Source organism: Lemur catta, chromosome 4 (assembly GCF_020740605.2).
Source record: "Lemur catta isolate mLemCat1 chromosome 4, mLemCat1.pri, whole genome shotgun sequence".
Taxonomy (NCBI): Eukaryota; Metazoa; Chordata; class Mammalia; order Primates; family Lemuridae; genus Lemur; species Lemur catta.
The window spans coordinates 19,289,215-19,305,506 of record NC_059131.1 but is presented as its reverse complement, the minus strand read 5'-3'; positions in this window follow the sequence as shown (position 1 = coordinate 19,305,506).

Below are 16,292 nucleotides of genomic sequence, written 5' to 3'. Positions count from 1 at the left end.
CAGTTAAATTTCATTTCAGATAAGTGAGGAATCATTTTATAGTATGACTATGTCCCTAATATTGCTTGGGACAAACTTATAGTAAAAATGATGCATTATTTATCTGAAATTCAACTTTCACTGGGCATCCTGTGTTTCATTTCTCGGTCTGGCACCCGGCTGGCCTGGCACCCAGCTCAGTGTCCTTGCTCAGAGAAGGTGAACCACGACAGTGACTGAATTGAATTGGTATGTCCTAGGCAAATGTTTTCCTTTGACTATACTGTTGACTAAGCTCATGATAGTTTCTTCCTTGACTCTGTTAAGGCTCTAGATTGACACCAGCTTTCTTGGACATGAGCCTTACCCTGGGGAACTCCAGGCTCCTGTGTTTAATATCTTTCTCATGGGGATGAGGGGATAAGCAACTTCAGTAGTCTGGGGCCAGGCATGGGAGAGTCTGCGGCACAGAGCTAAGAATCCCTCGCTCTTTTGCATACAGTTTCTGAGTATTCCCAGATCCCATGAAGCTCAGACATAGATCCCCCCGGGACAGCTTTTCATCCAACCCCTCACTTTTCAGATTTGGAAACCCAGACCCAGCAAGGTCAATAGTTAGTGACTTGTGAGCTGGTTGATACCATGTATTTATATGTTTGGATTCAGTTTTTATTAACTTAGTTTAAACCTGATTGTGAACCAAAATAAAATCTTAATCCCCCCAGCCAAGTGAATGGACTTCCTCTTGGCCAAGGAGACCCCAGAAAAACCTTAAAGCTGAGTTGCTGGCCTTGAGGAGAAAGGAGGTCAGACAGGCCTTGTTATGCCCTCTCTCCCTTTTGGAGTTACTCATTGTTACAATAAGAGACTGTTATGAATCATTAACAGGCCTAAGGCCTTGCAAGACAAACCTAAATCACACTTGGCAGCCATCAATTTACTTAATAGATCGCTTGAATTTCTATAAATGTCCATGTCCTGTGGTTTGTTTCTGATTAACAGACATCCTTAAGTTACAACATTCCAAGCCTTTAGAAAACGCTTCATTTCTTTAACCAATTACAAATCAAAAAAATCTTTAAGCCCATCTATAAAAAAAAATAAGTACCCCTGGTTCGAGATGTCTGACCTTTTCTGGCCAAACCAATGTATGCCTCTCGTGTATTGATTTATGACTTTATGTGAAACTCCTGTCTCCCTAAAACGTATAAAACCAAAGTATAACCCAGCTACCTCAGGCACATTTTCTCAGAACCTCTTAAAAACCTGCTCTGGGCCATCACTCACATATACTCGGCTCAGAATAAACCTCTTTAAACTATTTTACAGTTTGGGCTTTTTTTCTGTTAACATAGTAGTAAAAATATTCACTGGCCCTACAGATACTTAATTACTTTAAAGTAATACAAACTGTGAACAAATGAACTGTAAAAAGATATTTTTGGAACATTTGGGAGAAAGTGAACATGGTCTGCTTTGTGCGTTATTGCTAATTTTATTGGTTGTATTAGTTTCTCATTGCTGCTGTAACAAATTACCACAAATGTAGTGGCTTACAGCAACACACATTTGTTATCATATGGTTCTAGTGGGCAAGAGTCTGAAGTTTAGTTGCTGGATAGAAATCAAGATATTGGCAGAGCTGTGTTCCTTCTGGAGGTTTAGGGGAGAACCCATTTCCTGCCTGTTCCAGCATCTAGAGGCTGCCTGCTGCCTGCATTCCTGTGCTCCTGGCCCCACATCGCTTGGAACTTTGTTTCTATAATCCCATCTCCTTTTCTGACTCTGACCCTCTTGTTTCTGCAGAACTGTTGTGATTACATTGGCCCTGCCTGGATAAAACAGAGTACTCTGCCTGTCTGAAGATCCTTAACTTAATCATATCTGCAAAGTCCCTCTTGTCACCTAGGGACCAAAGTCCCTTGTCACCTTGGCAACTTTTTCACAGGTTTGGGGAATTAGGACATGGATATCCTTGGGAGCCATCATTCTTCCTACCACAGTTGTGATAGAGGTATCATGATTACATTTTTGAAAAAGTCCTTAGCTGTTAGAGAGGGAAGTAATTATAGGTGAAATGATTTGCTTTAAAATACCCTCCAAAAAAAAAAGCAAGGAACAATAAACCAGGAGACAAGAATGGCAGAAAGTTGATGATTGTACTATTTTCTCTAAAATACTTAAAATTTTCCATCATAGAAAGTTAAACATGAAGTCTTTATGGTTCATGGATAGACGAGTGACTGGGAAAGAACAGGAAGTCAAGAAAAACACCCAAACACATGCAGAAATTTAGTAAATATGGTACGAATGTGGCATTTCAAATCAGTGGGGATTATTTATATGTTATTGGAACAACTGGATAGATAATCTGGAAGAAATAAATTTGAATTCCTACCTTTCACAAAATTAAATTACAGCTGGACAAAAGATTTTACTAAAAGAAAAAAATTAAATCATAAAATCACTAGAAGGAAATACGGAATAGCCATTTTTAAGAAGTTGTAAGTCCTGGAGTAGGAAAGACTTTCTTGAGTACAATACTAAACCTTGTACCGGGGAAAAAAAGCAAAAATAAAATCAAAGGTATATGACAATCTATGAAAAATATTTGTAATTCACACCACATATAAAGAACTAATTTCCTTTACATATAAAGAAGTCTTAAAAATCAATAGACATTTTTCCAAAGAAGATATACAAATGGCTAATAAACACATGAAAAGGTTCTCAACTATGGTTAACTATTAGGAAAATGCAAATCAAAACCACAGTGATGTACCACTTCACACCTAGTAGAGTGGCTATTTTTTTAAAAGGAAAATAACAAGTACTAGAGAGGACATAGAGGTTATATCCTCAAAACGTTAAACTTAAGAGTTATCATAAGACCAAAGCAATTCCACTCAAAGATATCTACCCAAGAGAAATGAAAACATGCATTCACTCAAAAACTGGAACATGAAAATCTACAGCAGCATTATTCATAATGGACAAAAAGTGGGAACAACCCAAATGTCTATCCACTATGAATGGATAAACAAAACATGGTATAGCCAGATAATGGAATATTATTAAACAATAAAAATGAAGTACGGATACCTGCTACAATATGGATGAACCTTGAAATCATCATGCTAAGTGAAAGGAGCCAGTCACGAAGGACCACACACTACGTGATTCCATTTATACGAAATGTCCAGAATAGCAGAAAAGACAAAGCTCTGGACACAGAGAGTAGATTAGTGGTTGTTTAGGCCTGGTGGGGTGGAGGTGTGTGGTGGGTGGGGTATGACTGCTAATGGGTTCTGGGTTTTTCTGAAGGGGGAGACAAAATATTCCAAAATTAGATTGTGGTGATGGTTGTACAACCTTGTGAATATACTACACTGAATTGTACACTTTGTTAACGGAAAAAAACATAAAGAAGCTTATAATTTGGAAAAGGAAAGCTTTGTTTTTTGTAAAGGGTTTACAGCTGTGGTAGCCATTTCGGCAGGCTGGGAAGCAGGGCTCCCAGCCACAGGGAGCACGTGTTTCAAGGGAGGGACAAAGAGAACAGGATTTTATACTGAGCTGAGTGGCTAAATGTACATATTTAACACGCTATAGGAGGAGTCATGAATATTTATGCAAAGAGAACTATGCACCCATGTGATGGGGCTTTCTGTCCTTTTATGGGGCTATGTTTAAAAATGGCCGCCCCCACGTCAAAAAGGTGAAACAAGGACACAGAAGTCCTTTCTGTGCATGTTCTGTAGACTGTCAGAACCCCTTTATGGTTGGTGGTCTTTTATCGTGAAAGAATGCTGCTCTGTGGCCCTTAGGAATAAAGCCTGATGGCCGTTAGCAAGGGAGGGGTAAAATGATGCGTGTCCGACCTCCCATCCTGTCATAGCTGGGACCTCAGTTTTAAGGTTTCTCTGGGGTCTTCTTGGCCAAGAGGGGTCCGTTCAGTCAGCAGCAGGCTTAGGATTTAATTTTAGTTCACAACTTTATGTGGATGACTTTTATGGTGTGTAAATTGTGTCTTAATAAAGCTGTTCACAAAATTCAATACAAACAAGATCATAAACACAAAAAGAAAATGGGCAATGAATACAACAAGGCAATCCATGGGGAAGAAGTACCTCTCAGGCTCATGAAAAGATGTTCAACAGTGCTCGTAATAAAGAGAAATATAAATGAAAAGTACAATGAGTACCATTTTCACCTGTTCAATTGAGAAATTGTAAGTAAAATATGGTAATATGATGTTGGCCAGGCTGTAGGGAAACACCGTACACTGATGGTGAAAATCAAGATAGGCAATTTGGAAATATCTATAAAAATTTCACAAGCATACCCTTTGCCCCAGCCTGGAGCTGCCGTGTGACCCTGAACCGCATGCCTCTAGACTTGTTTGACATGAGATAATGAGGCCTTGTAACTGGTTCCATGAACCCCTATATGTTTTTTATAATCTTCTCCCTTAACTAACTATTGAACCTTTGAGTTGTTTCCCAGAAATGATGGACTCGATTGAACTCCTGGCTTTAAGTGATGCTCCTGCCTCAGCCTTCCAAAGTGCTGGGATTATAGGCATGAGCCATCACACCTGAAAGGATGGATTTTCTGCAAGACAAAGGAGTTGAGATTCTCAAGGTTCCAGAGCAGACCTCCTGACACCAAGATTCACCAACCCCATAACCTACCTCCAATGCAGGTAGCCCCTGTAAGATATACCAAGACCTGCCCCAAGGCACATGGCCTCTCCTTTAGAAGCCCATGATATCCCTTAGTCGGAGAGACACATTTGAGGCAACTTCTCCCATTCTCCCAGTAAGACATCTGTCATATTAAAAATTCCTTTCTTCCTTGGCAATCCTTGTTGTCTCAATAATTGTATCTTTGTGTGACAAGCAGCTAGACCTGGATCAAAACCCCCTTGTGATTTTGACAACAGCCTTACATATTTTAGCTCTTATTATGTTGGGTTTTCTGATATAAGAGACCAAAATGAATACTGATAATCTTAGCAATTCCACTTCCAGGAATTAATTCTAAAATGTTTTCCCACACATGTTTGTTATAGCAATGGATTGGGAACCACCTAAATATCCACCCAAAGGAGATTGGTTAAATAAACTATGGCACCTGCGTGCGGATGTACAATGATCTCCAAGATGCATTGTTAGAAGCCCTGTGTATGATTGCTACCATTTATGTAAAAGATTAAAATACATGTGTTACTTGTAATATACAGAAAATCTCTGGACGGAGATATAGAAACTGACAATTGGGTGGTGGAGGGCTGGGGTGAGAGAGACTGACTTTTCACTGCATACCCTTTTTGTGCCTTTTGGATTTCATACCCTTGTGTAAATTTACCTATGCAAAGTGATAAACAAAATAAAGGATGCAGTACTGGGAAGAGGGTGCACCCTGTATGGGAGCCTACCTTCACTGCATAACTATCGGAATAGAGACCTCGTTCCAGATATTCACATTCCCCAAAACACCAGGGAAATTTGTGAAGCATAGTATTCATGCCCAAGAGCTGGGTTATGGTCCTGGAGACTAGATTCTAGTTTGCTGTGTGTCTTTAGGCTGGTCTCTTCCTCTCTCTGAACCTCTCAGCTGGACCACCTGACTCCTAAGGGCTTCCCAGATGCAGGGCTTCACTCCGGCAGTTGGGCCAAGCTGAGGTTCACTGGATAGCCACTAGATGGCGCGCTGACTCTGCTGCTAAAGGACAGATGCTGCTGGGGCCCAGCCAGCTTTTTATTTTATTTTTATTTATTTTTTTTGAGACAGAGTCTCACTCTATAGCCCTGGGTAGAGTGCAGTGGCATCACTGTAGCTAACTGCAACCTCAAAATCCTGGGTTCAAGAGATCTTCCTGCCTCAGCCTCCTGAGTAGCTGGGACTACAGGCGTGTGCCATGGTGCCCAGCTGATTTTTCTATTTTTAGTAGAGATGGGGTCTTGCTCTTGCTTAGGCTGGTCTCGAACTCCTGAGCTCAAGCTGTCTTCCCGCCTCGGCCTCCTAGAGTGCTAGGATTACAGGCATGAACCACCCCTCCTGGCCCCAGCCAGCTTTTTAAAAATGATTGTTGGTCACCTGAGGGAATTTTAATATCAAAAGCATCAAAAAGGGTGAGTGATTCGTGGAGATGCAGAATAACAAACAGAGGTGCTGAGGGCTGGGTTTCTCAGAGGTCAGATGGTGGAGGCCATAGTCACGTGTCCTCAAACAGGATGGCAGGGTGGTCCAGCTTGAGAGGTTGGTGAGACCCCAGGCCTGGCTGGAGGTTTCTGCCTCCTCGTCAGCCCAGGGGTGCCTTGGCTGGGGCAGAGGGCCGTGAAGGGCATGGGCTGTGGAATCAGGGGTGGGCAGGTCTGTTGACCTTTCTGAGCCTGTTTCCCATCTGTAAAATGGGTAGATGAGTCATAGCTGCCTCAAAGGGCTGATCTGTCAAAGAGGATATTGGATGTAGTTCTTTTAGCAGTCTTTGACCCTGACACGTTAGAGCGCTCAGTAAATACAGCTGTCATGCTTGCAAATAATGGGAAGCTGCCTCTACAGAGGGTGCCTTCTCCTGGGGAGGGACACCCACGGCCACCAGCCCAGAGGGGAGGCACGAGGGCTTCTTGGAGGAGGAGTTTCCTGTCTGAGGCAGAGGCATCCCATGCTGTTCTGTAGGAGCTCATCATTGCCGGGCTCAGAAGGAATTCCCTAGCTGTCTAGTGTAGACATCTCCCAGATTTTCCTTTTTATGGGGATGTGAGGAAAGCCTTGCATATCTTTGCTTAAAAGTGGTTCTGTGTAAATCTTATAAAATGTAAATGCTATGAAATACGAAGGGAAGATGGCCTTTTTAAGAGTTTTTTTGCCAAAGTCAGCATTTGGAACTGCTGGAAACCACTAGGGGTGGTTTTAGTGGGGAGGGGTGCAGCCAGGGAAAACATGTGTGTGTGGGGGGAGATGCTCTTCCCCTGAGGGGAAAGTGACCGAGGTGTGGGGGCATCAGCCACGGCCTCTGCACATCCTTCTCCCTCCCAGCTGAGTGGCTCTGGAGCTATGTGCTTGAAGGAAGGGACACCCCTTTTTCCCCCACAGAAGGGGGCTATTTGCTCAGTGCACGAGACTGTACCTCCTGAAAGGGGATCCCTTGTAATTCCACCAAGGGGGCATATCAGCTTGCTTTGGTTCTGGCTCTAGAGTGGAAATTGGTTTTCCTTTCTTGAAAACAGACCCAAAGCCCTTCTGGAGAGAAGCAGATCCTAGTCTTTATTTCTTCAAAACAGTGCTTCCAGAATGTTACTGTTAAAACGCAGATCCCAGTGCCCATAATGCAGTGATTCTCCAGGGCTGGGTCTGGTGAGGTGGTCCTGGCAGGCCTTGGTGGAGAAGCAATTCTAGCTGCCTCAGCCTCCAAGCAGGGCTTGGGGAGAGCACTGAAGACCCAGAGCACGGGAGGGAGAGGGCCAGCTGAGGGGCCATGGGGGTACTGGCTGAGCAGATGGGGGCAACTCCATCCCAAAGCAAATAGCAGCATGGCGGCCTAGTTCCGAGGAAAGGGAGGTGGAGTGGAAGGGCATTGTGTTTTCAGTCCAAGCTCTGCCCCTTACCACCTGGGTGAGCTTAGGCAGGGCAATCGACCTCCCGAGCCTTGGCCTGCATCTGTGAGACGGGGGCAGTGATTCCTGCCCTGTGCAGTGTCTGGCATCTGGTAGGAACACATGGAGGTAGCGGTTCTCTTCCCCCCGTCAGATCATCTTAACTTGGGCCAACCTGTCCGGAGCTCCCCCTAGGTCTTAGCTCAGGGCTACTGACAGGACAGACTCTCACAGCTTCCTCCTTGGTCTTAGCAGGGCTCAGTTTCCTGCTGGGTGAAACGAGGCAGGTTGAGATGCCTTTGGGGTTCCTTCTGGTCTGGCCACACCTTGTGTGATGACTGGGTCCGCCTGTGCCGACCGCGGCAAGGAAGGGGAAAGCTACACCATCCTTCCTGGCCCTGCAGCAGACTTCCTGATGGCTCTCAGGACATTCCCAACCACATGGGGCTTTGTCTGGTTGTAACAGTCCCATTTCTCACCATGAACCAACAGGAAGGAAGGGGAGAAGTCCTCTCCATAATTGTTAAATTCAGAGGGACTCTTTGGCCCTGGCTGGTTTCTGTTACTTTTCTCGTGTGACTTTAGAGACATTGCTTCAGCTTTCTGCATGGCCTCTCCTTGCTGGCAAATAGGTAGGTAGGGTGAGGTGGTCCCTGTCTGGACTTTCAGTAACGGCAGACCCCCTGGGGCTGGGATAGCCTGGTCCTGCTGCACAGCCCTCAGGAAAGCCCTCTCTGAGGCTGGCTAGGAAGCCGAGACTCCCTCACCCTAAGCCTTTCAGCTGTGGGACTATAGACAAGTCCACTGGCCTATCCGAAGTGTGGAGCCCTCGTTTGCAGAGTGGGCGGGATTTTGACTGCCCTGCCTGTGTCCCAGGCTCAGAGAGTGGATGAAGGGGCCAACTGTAATGTGCTGCGTGGGGTACGGTGGATTGTAGGGTCCATTTTAGCAGCCCAGAGCGGGAGGGGATAGGAGGGAAGGCAGCCATTGTTCATTGTGGATGCTTGCACAGCAGCCCGGCCCCGGCAGAAATCTGTCAGCAGCATCCTGGGGCCCTTCACGCGCCCACCGCCACTCCCAGCCGGGGGCTGACCCCAGGGGAGTGGTGTCCTGGGGGAGGGTCGAGGGCCTTCCAAGCCTCCTTCCCTGTTGGGTGATGAGGGAGCCAAGCGGACAGGTGGTGCCTATGAGTCTCTTCTCCCCTCCCTGCCCTGGAGGCAGAGCCACTGGGGCCGCAGGGGTGGCTGCCGGGACATCTGATTCATGGGCTGGAGGCTGGTGTGCAAATGTGAGACCAGGAGGGCAGGGAAGATTCCACCACAGGGTTTTGATGATCTTCTCCCTTCTCAGCTGTGCCACAGGCTCTCCTTGGCCTCCCTGCCACCAGGGAGTAGCTTGACCTCAGCTCTGGAGGCAGCAGCTGGGCACCCCAGGCCTCCCAGCCCGCGGAGAAAGGCCTGCTTCTGTGCCCTGCTGCTGCTCCCCTGCCAGGCTGGTGTGGAGAGAGAGCCTAGGAACAGCCATCAGAAATGAGTGATGCCAGGTGGACCTTCTGGAAACTCTAAATTACGTGGATTTTTTTCTATGCTCTGAAACTTTCCCTGGCTCCCTGTAGCATGTGGGACACCATAGCTAAGCATCCTACCTTGGTGGATGCCCCCAAGGTCTCTCTTCCATTCTCCCGTCTTCCCTTCCTTCTTCCCTCTTTCCCACACTTTCATGATCACCTTTTGATGCCTGTCAGGTGTAGGTGTGGGGTGAGGATCCAGAGATATGACCACAAAGGGGATGGACACAGTCCCTGACTCATGGAGCCCATGTCCTCCCCTTTCTAATGAGCCCCTGGGCTCTTCTCATCGTTCTAGATCCCTCTGAGAACATTCCCCTATTGGCTCTTCACTGGATTTCCTGCCTCTGAAATGCTGTCACCAGTTGCTGGATTCCACTATTCCCTTAAGGCCCTGTTAGGGACACCCCTCCCCAGTTTGGGAGCCCTCTCTGTTTTAGCTGGCACTCGGCCCACACCTTCACCTTGACCTTCATCTCTGCAGAGCTCCATCAGCCTTGTGCCCACACTTCTGGTGTGCAGGAAGCAGCAGGCCCTGTCCACTCTGTCCCTGGGCCCGGCCCCTAGTGCTGGACTGGTCCGGGAATGCAGACCTGCCAGGCTGGTCTGAAGGGCTGTGGGGGTCATTTGGCCCCAGGGCCCCAGGTGCTTCTTGGCCAGCCTCACCTGAAGGCAGGCAGCCAGCCCACGAGGGCAATGCCAAGGGAGCATGGCACTGGGGTTCGCCTGGGTCCTGCCACTCAGCCCCGTCCTCATGCCCTCAGGAGAGGAGCCTGAGTCCTAGGAGAGAGGGGTGTGGGTAAAATCCTGAAGAGTTTTCGCTAAACCCACCACAAAACTTCAGAGCACCAGACAGCATGCTCTGAAGGTATAGAACAGAGTGTGCCACTAGGGTGGGGTGTGTGGACTGTCCTCCTTGGGCAGAGCCCCACAGCCTGAGTAGCAGGGTGGCCCACCTGTCCGACTGCTGTGGAAGAGGAGGAGCCACCCTCACCCATCACCTTCGGCAGCTCCAGCCCAGGCAGCAGGTGGCAGGATGACTGGGCCTCCCGGTGCCTTGTCCCTGACCCCAGTGTGGGTGCCAGTCCGGGAGCTGAGAAGGTAAATGGTGGCCACTCCATAGCGGTTTAGATGGCGTGAGATGCTTCAGGATTCCTGGAAGGAGCCAGGAGGGGGATTTTAGAAGGTGAAGAAACAGCCAAAGAAATGCTCTTTTGTGGATTCTGGGGACTTTCCATTTACCCCCAGCTTGGCAGGCCTGGGGTCCCCATTTCACTAGGCAGAGACGCAGTGTTTCGGGTTACCTCCCACCTTGCTGGCCTTTGCTGGACGTCTGCCTTGTGCCAGCAACCTCTCACAGGGGCCCTGGGGGTTACCTGTTCCATCTACGTACCATGATGTGTATCCGCCTTCAGATGACACTGGTGACACCCATGGCTGCAGCCAGCCTGGGTTGGGGTGGGCAGAAGTTGGCCAGAAGCATTGGTGGCCTCCTCACAGGCCGTCTGATAAAGAGGTGTGGGGGACTTATTCCCCCACCCCGCCCCGGTCACCAGGACGAGATGGGGGTGGGTGGGGTACTCAGCTCACCTGTGGGCTGTGCGCAATGCCTCTGTAGCTTGTTTTTTTTTTAAACAGATTTTTGGAGGTAAAATTGGCATGTAATAAACTACACATATTTAAAATATAGAATTTGATAAGTTTTGACATATATATATACACACACCTGTGAAACCATCACCACAATCAAGAGAATCAATGTGTCCATCACCCCGAATCTTCTCTCGTTCCCCTTTTTAATCCCTTCCTCCTGCACCGCCCCCACCCAGGCACCCATGGATCTGCTTTCTGTGCCTCCAGGTTAGTCTACATTTTCTAGAGATTCATATAAACACATACAGTACGTGCTCTTTTTGTCTGACTTCTGTCATGCAGGGTGATGATTTTCGGACTCGTCCATGCTAAAGTTCCTCTCTGCACGGCTGATAGTACTCCTTGGAACACGTATACTCAGTTTACCCATTTCCCTGTGGATGGACACGCAGCTAGTTTGCAGTGTTGGCCTGTGACGGACAAAGTTCTGCAGCAGTGCGGGTGTGGAAAAGCACAGGTCAGGACCCCGGGGGACCGTCGCCTCCCCTCCCTGAGCCTCACTGTTCTCTGAAACAGGAAGAGCTGGACTGGAGGTTCCTAAGGGCCCCCCCCCGGCTCTGACTGTTGGCCACCTTTGTGTTTCTCTGTTACTGCTGTACCCTGTGTCCTACCCCAGCCTGTGGTGCTCATGTGACGGTGAGGGCCATGGCAGAGGCGGGATCTGGCCGGGAACCGGGTGCTCTGGGCACCATGCTGCCTGAGCCTCACTCTGGAACCTGAGCAGTTAGTCTCTGTAGCTGGTCAGCTCTGGTGGGCTTAGGCTGCACAGGTTGGAGTTAGAAAGGACATGAAATGTCCTCTGTGTGACCACTCGACTTGGTGCCCGGACCTCTGTAATGCTTGCTAAGGCTCTGTTTTGAGTACCCTCCGTTGGCAGCGCCCACCCAGGGGCCAGGGCAGGGTGGGTGTGCTGGTCTTCCCTACACCTACTCTTCCTCTCTCCACCCCCCCATTGTCTGACTGGCCTCCCTCCCGGCCTCCCAGCAACCTCAGCAGTGCACTACCTAGACCCCCCAGACAGGGTCTGCCCATCTGTCCACCATGACGGGGCTGGAGGGGGCAGGTGGCAGCAGATTCTTATCGTGTCTGTGGCGCCAGATTTGGAAGATTAATCCCCAGTTGCTTGGGTCTCAGGAACACTGCAGTGCTTTCCCCACGGCCTGACGTCACCATGCCAACCTGCCGCTGTCTCAGGAGATGGTCAGAAAGGGCTGGGTGCAGGTGTACCCTGTCTTCCAGAGCTGCTGACACAGTATCCATGGTCCCCAACTGCCCTGGGGTAGGGTAGGGGATAAACATGGGAAGGCAAGAAAATAATGTGGCACCAAGAGCCAGAGGGTGTAGTGGCTGGATGGATGTAGAAGGTGGAGCCACATAGCCTTGGGTTCAAAACCTGGTTCTGCCACTTACTGATTGGGTGACTTTGGACAAGTGAAGTGACCTCCCTGAGCCCCATTTCCTCACCCCTGGATGGAGACAATTGTGCCTACTTCCACAGGGGTGGTGGGAGGATTCACTAACACTATTCGCCCCACACACCCAGCGCCCGCTGACCTAAGGACATGGCTGGTAAGTCTCCTGCAGCAGATCTCAACACTTGGAGGCCATCCTGAGTGTTCTAGGGACAGCCCCCCTACTCCCTCCTGTCAAGGACAGACCGGTTACCTGAGAGAGGACCAAGGCTGGTCTGGGAAGGGGCTGAGAAGGGCAGTGCCCACCTCAGGAGCTGGGATGGGGTGTGGGCGGGGCAGAGCTTAGTAAATGAAGAGGCCAGACAAGGTGGTGGTGGTTGGGGGGAGGAGTGAAGGCTGAGCGGAGCGAGGAAGCACCTGCTGTCTTTAGCAAGTTCAAATCCCCAGCCCAGGTCACTGACATCCAGGGATGAGGGAGCTATGCCAATGTGCCAGAGCCCAGCCACCTGCCAGCTTTGATTAAACAGACAACTTTAGAGCACAGATAAAAGGAAGCGGTGAGTAGCTGGAGCCAGCAACAGCTGACCAAGAGCATGCTGGAATAGAAGTTGCCCTGAATTAAGGGTCCTCTATCTGGTCTTGTCCTCTTTGATATTTTCATCAAAGGCTTGACTAATGGCACAGAAGGCTGGATTACCAAATCGGTCAGTGCTGTGGGGCTGGGAGAGAGTGGGGACAGATTTAAGGTGTCAACACCTGGAACATCATCAAAAGCCTGGAACCAGCCAGTGACGCTAAGTGTGCAGTCTTGCACTGACATTAAAAAGAGCAACTGCTCAGCTTCAGCACAGGAGAGGCCTGGCTTGAAAGGTTTGTGACAGGCACAGATTTTTCTCTTGCCCTGGAATTTGCCACCATAATGCACAGCGAAGAACTGAGAGATGCCTTCAGTTTTCCCCAGCCTGGGTAACTATTAATAAGAGAGAGGAGGGAGGATCACTCTAGCTGTGGGTTGTCAGCCGGGGAAAGAAACCCAGCCAAGTTGCCAGGGATCACTCACAGAAACTGCAAGAAGGGGAGGTGGCATTTTCTTCCCTGGTTGGGTGTCGTCCACTTTTGCTGGACTGAGGTGATGCAATCATAGCTCACTGCAACCTTGAACTCCTGGGCTCAAGTGATCCTCCCACCTCAGCCTCCCTAATAGCTGGGACTACAGGTATATGCACCACCATGCCTGGCTAGTTTTTAAAATTTTTTTGTAGAGACAGGGTCTCACAATGTTGCCCAGGCTTGCCTCGAACTTCTGGGCTCAAGCGATCCTCCCACCTCATCTTCTCTCGTAGCTGAGGCCACAGGCAAGCGCCACCACCTGGCTGGTTGTCTACTTTTAAAACAAGCTTGCTGCTCCACCCTCAGTGCCTGTTCGAATGAGGGTGGAGAGCATGGGGACAGACAGGGGGTCACTGGGGACTGTCTGCACTTCAGCTGTCCAGCGTGTGTTCCGTAGTCAGGGATGACCTGGTCACATGTTCCCTCTTCAAGGAAACAAGAACTGTGGAACAGTGTTGATTTGGGGAGTTATCCCATGTCAAAGGCATGACCTTTTCCCCAGGGACCTTTGTCCCCTCCAGGGGAAGGGCAGGGGTTGTTGACTGGACATTTTGCTGCCCTTGGTCCCAAGTCTAGGGCTCTGGGCAGAGTTTGCCCAGGGCATGTGGTGAAGTAGGTGGAGTATTCCTAACTCCCATCTCCTTTGGCTAATGGGTTCTATAAACTGTATGTGTCCACCTGAGAGCTCCCCAACCCCTGGGAACCAACCAGCCCAGCAGGCTGTGAGGCTGGCAAAGTGGGACACTGCCACCAAGCTATTGGGACTGGGCTGCAGCCCTGGCCCAGCACTTCATCAAGGAAACACCTGGGGCTCTGTCCAGAGCTTCAGATACAACAGAGGTGGGTGTGGAACAATCCCTGCTCATAGGACCGGGGTCTTTCTGAGTTGTAATTTCATCATCTGTAAAATGGGGGTGTTAATCCTCAACTAAAGCACAGTGTCGCTCTGATGATCAGATGAGAGAATGATGTGAGAGAGCTTTGTAAACGCAAAATGCCACTAATGTGGATTCCTGGGGGCAGGGGATCACCAGCCAGAGAGGGTCATTCATGGAGGTCAGTTCCATCACAGTCCCCGCCCTGAGGGGCTGGTACCACCCACAAGCGCCTCTCCTGTACCCGGAGCTGAGGGCAGGAGTGTGAGTCTCCATGCTTGTCCAGATGTGGATGTGGTAAATTTCCAGCATCCGAATGACTCAACCCCAGAGATTAGCAGCTTTCATCTGAAATCAGAGTCAGAGAAGGCTGGGCCTCTACTCTGTGTGTGTGTGGGGGGGCGGGGGTGGAGTTAGGATATGTGGATACTAATTCTGGCTACACCATTATCTTGCCTCATGACCTTGAATATGTCACTTCCTCTCTGTGAACCAAAATCGCTTCCTCTGAAACAGAAGTTGGACCAATGATCTAAAGGAGAATGTGTGAATGTGCGTGAGTGTTTCTTTGCAACACCCCCCCCCCACTTTTTTTAAGGGACAGGTTTTCACTCTGTCTTTCAGGCTGGAGTACAGTGACTTGATCATAGCTCACTGCAGCCTTGAACTCCTGGGCTCAAGCAATCCTCCTGCCTCAGTCTCCCCAGTAGCTGGGACCACAGGCATGCGCCACTGCTCCTGGCTAAATTTTTAAAATTTTTTTGTAGAGACAGGGGGTCTCTTGCTTTGTTGTCCAGACTGGTCTTGAACCCCTGGCCTCAAGTGATCCTCCCATGTCAGCCTCCCAAAGTGCTGGGATTACAGAGTGAGCCACCATGTCCAGCCTCTTTGCAACCTTTGACAAAAGGTGCTGGCAGTGCGGGAGGGCTACCATTCTAGCATCAAGGCTCCTGTCTGGCTGGACAAAAGGAGGGGTCTGAGTCCACTATAGACTGGGCTTTTCAGGGGCTCCCTGGGAAACAGTCACTTGGCCTTGTTACCTGAACTCGGCTTTGGGACTGAGAGTGAGCAGGTTCCTGTTGCACAGTGGATCTAGTGAGAAGAGCCCTGGGGGACGGAGCTTGGCTTGGCCAATGTGGGCAGTTGCTCTTCCCTCTGGCAATGTGTCCATCCTGAATAAATCCCTCCTGGCCCCAGACGGCCCTCTGCTGCCCTGGCTTCCTGACATAAATTGTAGGGAGGCTGCTGGGTTTTGGCAGGGGGTGGGGGTGGGGGAATGCTGAGTCTGCAGCAAGAGCTAAATGGCCCTAAATGTGGGCATGTGAGGGCCTGAGGCAGAATAGGATTTCTCAGCTCTGTCGGAATCTGTCATCTTTGAAGGATGACATATTTAGGTTACAGCCTTCCCTCTCACCAAGGTCCTGAATAAGAAATGACCACATCATAAATAGCTCTGCAACTTCTGCCAAACCTTTGCTGAAGACATGGACCGTCAAGGGACAGTGCACAGCGAGGAGGGTAATGCTTCGCAGCCACTGGCCTGGGTTCAAATCCTAGCTCTGCCACCAATCCCCTGCCTGCTTTTGGGGCAAGGCGCTGCTCTGAACCTTGGTGTAATCTGGCACATAATTGAGAATGCTGTGTATATTGTATTGTTATGGTCTTCAATTATAGAAGGACTTAGAAGCTGAACTCCTTTTAGAATTTATTGGGGATGAGGAGGAAGGATCAACCTCCTCTCTTTGTCAATAAGACTTTGACAGATCAGTATTTCCCAAAGCATGCTCTGTGAGACACAGGACTTGAAGAGATGTTACGCAAATGATGCAAACAGAGGGTCTGATGTTTAGAATGAGTTTGGGCAATGGTGGGTTAAGCAAAGGTAAACAGTATCTTTGCTGCAGATGTTGCAGGACTTTTTTTTTTTTTTTCTTGAGGTACTGAGACAGAGTCTCACCTTGTCATCCAAGCTGGAGTGCAGTGGCATCATCCTAGCTCACTGCAACCTCAAACTCCTGGGCTCAAGCGATCCTCCCTCCTCAGCCTCCCGAGTAGCTAGGACTACAGGTGCGTGCCATTATGCCCGGCTAATTTT